The sequence below is a fragment of the Phocoena sinus genome, chromosome 4 (assembly GCF_008692025.1).
Source record: "Phocoena sinus isolate mPhoSin1 chromosome 4, mPhoSin1.pri, whole genome shotgun sequence".
NCBI classification, from domain to species: Eukaryota; Metazoa; Chordata; class Mammalia; order Artiodactyla; family Phocoenidae; genus Phocoena; species Phocoena sinus.
In genome coordinates, this window is record NC_045766.1 from 75,155,972 (window position 1) to 75,163,983 (window position 8,012).

Genomic DNA, 8,012 nt, shown 5'->3' on the forward strand with positions numbered 1-8,012 from the left:
TGGAACATTTGGTCTTTGCAGACCAGCGATAGAATAATGCAGCAAAGACTTTTGAAGGGAGAGAATATTGGTTTCAAGAGAGGAAGCCGGGGCAAAAACCCCCAGTTTTACTTGGAGTCCCTTATTCAGCAGCCACAAATACACAGACTGTCATCAGCTACCAGGAAGTAAGCGATAAGCGAAACAGAGCAGCTGAGCAGGCAACCTCAAGTCCCAAGCCCAAGCCTCAGTCATTTTTAAAACATCAAGGAAAAGTTACTAAGTTCAAATCACCAAGATACTTGTGCTACAAAAGACAATAAGTAATTTAAATTCCAAATGCTTTGTTTATAAAATGAGGTGATTTTTCAGTACATTTTGTTGTAATTTTCATCGGTAAACACTTATAGAGCACGGCACTTTGCCAAGAGAGTGTACACGATATGCTCAATAGCTCAAGCCACAGGGGTTTGCAATGTGTTTGGGAAACATGAGAAATACCAGATGTAAATGGATCACAGCAGTGTGGGGCGTACACGCTGAATGACACGGGAACAGTCCTGACTCTAAGATCTGCATGGGAGCCAAGAGAAAGGCGAATCCTCAAGTGACTGACGTGTCATCAAGGATCCAGCAGGAAGCAGATGGCATGCTCAAAGGATTTAACTGAGAGTTTAAGAAAATACCGTCTGGGGTGCGGGCAGAATTAGCCAGCTGATCACAGTGGCAAACAGGTCTAGCAGCAGTGGGATGCTGGTACCACTCTTGGCCTGAAGGGGCAGAGCAAGGAACGAGTCATGGAGCCCCACTAAGTGCTGCTGCCTGAAGAGGGGGTGCTCCATAGGAGTTGAGGCCAGAAGCTCAAGATGGGGCTTGCGTAGTAAATCCCCAACTGCTGGTCTCCTGCTGATGCCTCCCACAGGCCCAACCAGAAACTGGAGGGCAAGGGAGCCGGGAGATGCAGCCGTGGGGCACAGATCAGGAGAGACGAGTGGAGAGTGGACCCAGCGCACAGTCTGGACACCTTACTATGGGCTTTCAGAGAAAGGGGAGATTTCTTGGCGTAGAAATGGAAGGGGGAGGGCACCTTGGGCAAAGGAAGACATGCATGTATAAAAAATGGGAAATAATTTATCTTTCAGCCAAGGAATGTGTGCAGAGTGCATTTCCTGAAGAGGCAGGCTGTAATGTTCAGGAAGCTTGGAGGGACAGACATTTGTGGTGGATAATGCTTTGTGCATTGCAGGATGCTTAGCAGCATCCTTGGCCTCAAGAGCACCCCACCCCCAGCTGGAATAACAAAAAGCATCTTCAGACATTGCCAAACGTCCCCTAAGGGGATACAAAATTGTTCCCAACTGAGAACCACTGGGAAAAGAAAGGAAACGAGACTATAATCAGAAATCTGTTGAAACACAGGGCAGACAGGAGATTCTAAAGGCTTAGAACAATGTGGAACGGTAAGATGGACAAGAGAAGGACAAACGACACACACCCTTAAAAAGAGGAGCAGGCAGGCTGTGTGAGGAGAGGGGAGAGGGGTCGAGGGTAACTTTCAGGTTTGCAGACTGGACAGCAGGGAGGATTATGTCTCCGCTGACAGAGCAAGGAAGGGCTGAGAATGGTCTTAAGCAAAAGTGATATGTCTGTTGTGAACTTATTTGAAGGAAGCCAAGGATGTTTAGACAAGGCACTGAGTTGAGAAGGGAGATTGGGACTAGAGGTGTAAATTTGAGTCATCTACACAGAGACAGACTTCTATCCTCCTATGGAGAGAAGGAAAAGTAGAGAAAACCAAGGACTATGGTTTTCTTTTTTCTTTTTTTTCAGGGGAGGAGGGGGGGCGTGGGGAGGAATGGTGTTCCTATTTAGAAGAAGAATGTGGGATGGAAACAAAAGGTTCCAGAGACAAGAAAACCAGGCAGTTTTCTGAGGGGGAAATGGGCTGAAGTCCAGCTCCTGCCCCACTCATCAGCTCCTTTGTCCCAGGGACTATGCCTGCTAAAAAGGAGAGACCACCTTCTTCTAATGTATACAAAGGTGCCACGTAGGGTGGGGGTGGTACTGAGAGACTCAAAGCCCCCCACAAAAGCCACAGGAGGGAGGGAAGTCAAGGAGGGAGGAGCCTTGTTGGTCCCACCTCCCCAGTGGTTAATGGTCCCCTTTTTTTTTTTTTTAATCACTCAAATCTGTAAAGAAGCAGACTTTGGGGGCTTCCCTGGTGGCGCAGTGGTTGAGAATCTGCCTGCTAATGCAGGGGACACGGGCTCAAGCCCTGGTCTGGGAGGATCCCACATGCTGTGGAGCAACTAGACCCGTGAGCCACAACTACTGAGCCTGCGCGTCTGGAGCCCGTGCTCCGCAACAAGAGAGGCCGCGATAGTGAGAGGCCCGCGCACCGCAATGAAGAGTGGCCCCTGCTTGCCACAACTAGAGAAAGCCCTCGCACAGAAACGACCCAACACAGCAAAAATAAATTAATTAATTAAACTCCTACCTCCAACATCTTCTTTAAAAAAAAAAAAAAAAAGTAGACTTTGATTATGTAGACATTTTCACTTAAGTGGAATAGACAGTTTGTTCTCCGTAAGTGAGTGGTAATAGGAGGTATTACCCCTCCAGAGTTCTGAAGAAAAAGTTACGCACAGATATAAGCGGGAGGATCATGGGATCCAGAAACACAAAGGGTATCTGTGCTTCTCTGTCTCTGTGCTTCTCTGTCTCTGTGGTTCTCTCTGAAGAAAGATGATGGATCTTCTTGCTTTTTTCCCTCACAAAGATTCATTTTGTGGTAGGCAGAACTCTCAGATGTCCCCCAAGATCATGGGCCCCTGGTGTATGTGCTCTGTATAGTCTCATCCCTTTGAGTGTAGGTAGGACCTGTAAATACAATGGGATACCACTCCCGTGAGTAACGTCATGTGGCAAAAGGGAATTTTCAGATGTAATCAGGTCTCCAATTAGTTGACTTTGAGTTGATCAAAAGGGAGATTATCCTGGATGGGCCTGAATTGATCAGCTGAGTCTTCAATACAGACAAGCAGATGCTCTCTGCGGACTGGAGGAAAGCCAACAGCCATGCTGTGAAATGCTGTGAGGGCCACGTAGCTGGGGCCTGAAGATGGCTTCTAGGGGTGGAGAGGGATCCCCGGCCAACAGCCAGGAAGGACACAGGGACTTCAGTCCTACAGCCATGAGAAACTGAATTCTGCTGACTACCAGTGAGCATGGGCCCCAAGCCTCATACCAGATGCAGCTGACACCTGAATTGTAGCCTGATGAGACCCTTAGCAGAGGACCCAGCTAGGCTTTTACTGGGTTCCTGCCCCAAGGACAATGAGATCGTAAATTTATGTTGTTTGTGATAATTTGTCATACAACAAAATAAAACGAATGCCTTTATGGAGAGAAATCATGTCCACAGGGGGTACTGGCTCCACAGGGAGACTGAGAGCCACACCACACAGCTGAGCCCCAGGAGTACATGGGGCCTGAGAGGAGACCAGACTGGGGTGCGACCGTCAGTACTCCTCGGTCCCAGCCTCACCATGACCCAAGCAGCCTGTAGGATGGGGCCACATCTCATTTCCTGGAGATGGCAAACTTAAACTTAAGATCTAGGAATGTGAACCATGACATAAGCCACACAGGAGAGGCAGAACTTACTTTCTGAGCTAAGATGGTGGTGACACAAGGACGGTCAGGAGTCTTACCCTCATGCCACACTTTTCCTTACTTGACCAAATACAACGTTAGCCCCTAAGACACTGAGCTAAAAAGGCTGAATGGACACTGAAGTATCACTTTTCAGGAGGGCCTCTTGGAAGTAGAAAGGAGGAGGAAGAAAAGTGGAAGGAGAGGAAGAAAAGGAGAACATTATTCAGTAAACAAATATTTATGGTGCCCATTATGTGTGCAGTCCTGTTCAAGGCCCCAGAAACACACATGAATAAAACAAAAACCCATGTACTCCAGTCAGAGAATATAAGTAAATTGATAAAAACAAATCTTTAAAAATACATAGCATGGGGCTTCCCTGGTGGCGCAGTGGCTGAGAGTCCGCCTGCCGATGCAGGGGACACAGGTTCGTGCCCCGGTCCGGGAAGATCCCACATGCCGCGGAGTGGCTGGGCCCGTAAGCCATGGCTGCTGGGCCTGCACGTCCGGAGCCTGTGCTCCGCAACGGGAGAGGCCACAACAGTGAGAGAGGCCCGCGTACCACAAAAAAAATAATAATAATACATAGCATGTAGTGATAGTAAAGTAGGAGGCTGGTATTAAATTTTAAATAGAGGGGGGAGGTCCATGAAGTCTCCCCCAAAAGGTGACATTTGAAATAGACCCAAAGGAGCTGGGGAGTGAACCATGTGATTATCTGAGCAAATCACATTCCAGGCAAAGGAAATACAAGTGCAAAGGTCCTGGGGCAGGAGAGGGCCTGGACTTGCTAAGGAAGAGCAAGACACCCAGTGCCGCTGGAGGGAAATAAGGAAGAAGAAAATGATGGATCCAGAGAATTTAAGGCCTTGCAGATCATTTTGTCTTTTGACAAAGTGAGGTGGAAGTCATTGAGGACTCTGAATGGAAGAGTGATGAGATCAGTCAGGTTTTCAAAGAATCGCTCTGGCAGCTGAGCTGAAAATAGACTATAGAGTGGCAAGGGCAGAAACAGAGAATTGAGTTAGGAAGGCACTGCAGTGGTCCAGGTGTGAGATGAGGTTTACTCTAACCAGTGTGTTGGTGGTAGAGGAGGTGAGAAGCGCTCAGATTCTGGATATCTTTTGAAGGTAGAGCCAAGAGTATTTGCTCAGATTGGATGTAAGGTGTGAGAGAAAAAGCAGCCAGGGTTAATGCCAAGGATTTTAGCCTGAGCAACTGGAAGGATGGAGTTGCATTTGCTGATATGGGGAAGACTAGAGGAACTGGTTTGGAAAGGAGTATCAGGAGTGCAGTGCGGGGCGTGTTAAGTTCCAGAAGCCTCTTAGTGGTGCTATCAAGTAGACAGCTGGATATGCGGGAGTGGAGTGTAGGAAAGGATTAGAGTTGGAGATATAAATTTGGAATCGAAAACATGAGATTGGATGAGACAAAAAAAAGGGGGTGAGGGCTTCCCTGGTGGCACAGTGGTTGAGAGTACGCCTGCCGATGCAGGGGACACGGGTTCGTGCCCGGTCCAGGAAGATCCCACATGCCACAGAGCGGCTGGGCCCGTGAGCCATGGCCGCTGGGCCTGCACGTCCAGAAAAAAAACAAAAGGGGGTGAATGTTGATGGGCAAGTCCAAGGGTAAATCCTGGGACACTCCACATTAAGGTATCAGGGAGGGTAGGAAGGACCAGTGTCTTAGTCAGTTTGGGTTGTGTGATATCGTGATTTATAATAAATACATATTTGGTCTTTGTTGTTTCTGGAACCCTCGGAAATTCCAAGGGTTCCAAAAAGCCTTGGAATTTCCTAAGTGATGAGAATGACAAAGGTGACTTTTGTTATGTTAATAAAGTGACTTTTGGATGTCGCTAAGGATGGGGGCTGATTGCCAGAAGAACTAGACATGTCATTAGAGGGTTGGAAATTTCAGTGCCACTCCCCTGGGGAGGGGAAAGGGGCTGGAGGTTGAATCAATCACCAATGTGGGTAATAATTTTATCAAACATGCCTATGTAATAAAGCCTTCATAAAACCCCAAAAGGACAGAGTTCAGAGCTTCCAGGATGATGAACCAGAACGCATCCACGTGCCACAGAGCAGGGCCCCAAGCTGCACAGGGACAGAAGCTCCCTTATTCTGGACCTCACCTTATGTAGCTCTCATCTGACTGTTGATTTGTATCCTTTATACTAATCCTGATCTAGTGAGTAAACTGGTTTCATGAGTTCTATGAGCTGCTCTAGCAAATTAATTGAACCCAAGGAGGGGGTTGTGGGACCTGTGATTTATAGCCAGTCGGTCAGAAGCACAGGTGACCACCTGGATTTGAGACTAGAATCTGAAGTGGAGGGCAGTCTTGTGGGACTGAGACCTTACCTGTGGAATCTGATGCTCTCTCCAGGTAGATAGTGTCAGAATTGATTGGAATTGTAGGACACCTAGCTTGTGTCAGAGAATTGCTTGTTGTGTGTGGGAAAAACTGCACACATTGGAACTGGATGCAGAATAGCAGGCTGCTATGACAATATACCATAGACTGGGCGGCCTAAAAAACAGAAGTTTATTTCTCACAGTTCTGGAGGCTGGGAAGTCCAAGATCAAAGTTCTGGCAGATTTGGTCCCTGTGAGAGCCTGATTCAAGGCTTACAGACTGCAACCTCCTTGCTGTGCCCTCACATGGCAAAGAGAAGGTCCCTCCCTCTTCTTAAAAGGACACTAATCCAGTCATGGGGCTCCACCCTCATGACCTCACCTAAACCTAATCACCTCCCAAAGGTCCTGCCTCCAAATACCATCATACTGGGGTTTAGGGCTTTAACATATGAATTTGGGAGGACACAACATTCATTCTACAGCAACCAGCAAAATAGACTGAGAAGGAAGAGCTAATGAGGAAGGAGAAAAACCAAGAATGTGTCATATCCTAAAACCAAGAAAAGAGTTTCAAGGATGAGAGAGTGATCAACAGGGTCAAATGCAGCTGATGAGGCTAAGAGACAACCTTTGATTTAACATCATGTTGTCTGAGATCTTGACAAGTGTACCTTCAGTGGAGTAATGAGGATGAAAGCCTGATTCAAGTGGACTCGAGAGAGACTGAGAGGACAAAAATTAGAGGCAGCAAGTACAGATAACTCTTTTAGAGAACTTTGCTGGGCTTCCCTGGTGGCACAGTGGTTAAGAATCTGCCTGCTAATGCAGGGGATGCAGGTTCGAGCCCTGGTCCGGGAAGATCCCACACGCCACAGAGCAACTAAGCCTGTGCGCCGCAACTACTGAGCCTGTGCTCTAGAGCCCGTGAGCCACAACTACTGACCCCGTGAGCGACAACTACTGAGCCCGGATGCCGCAACTACTGAAGCCCATGCACTTGGAGACCGAGCTCCACAACAAGAGAAGCCACCACAATGAGAAGCCTGCACACCACAACGAAGAGTAACCCCCGCTCGCTGCAACTAGAGAAAGCCCACGCACAGCAACGAAGACCCAACACAGCCAAAAATAAATAAATAAATTTAAAGAACTTTGCAATAAGGGGAGCAGAGAAACGGTGCAAAGCTGGAGGAGAATATAATGGGAGAAACTGCAGAGTATTTGTATGTTGCTGAGAATAAAGGGAAAATGAAATGATGAAAACAGATATAGTAAATTCTCAATTACACAAGAAAACAGACAAAAAATAGTGTGACCTATTTGATGAGTTTACTTTAAAAGATCTTATGGACTAATATCTGAAACATATTTTTTTAAGTGTATGTAAGTTGTGAAACATAATAAACACCCACAAACCCACCACCCACATCAAGAGCTAAATCACCACCAATCACATCTATTCATGTGCTCTTCTCTCTTCCATGATCCCTGCCTCTCTCTTAGAAGAAAGCAACTTTCCTGAATTTTATGATTGTGAATTCCTTGTAAAGTTATATTCTCTTCACTATATCCTGTTGTATTTATTGACTGACGGAACTTCAACCTGGCCTCCTGCAGACTGTCACACCACTTCGGTCAGACAGTAACATGAAGTTACTTTCCTACACCTAACCTCCCACACTAAAATTCCATTTTTCACCTTCCATCTCTAGCTTTGCCTAAAACTCCCCTTCTTCTGCATGAAGATAATTATTATTCTTTCTTCTCTGTATCATTTACCCTGCATGAAAGCAGGAAGGGCCTAGCACACCTTCTTCCCTTGTACACACACAGAACAGACCCTAGTGGCCACAGCATTCTTTTTCTCCTGGAAGATGCACCTGTAGCCCTCAAACCTCCAGCCTCCCTGTCCAATCCTAAGGCACACACTGCCCAGCAGATGCCTATACCAACAGCTGGTGGCCCCTCAACAGAGGGCTCAGGAAGGTGAGTGATGGCCAGTGATTCTGTTTC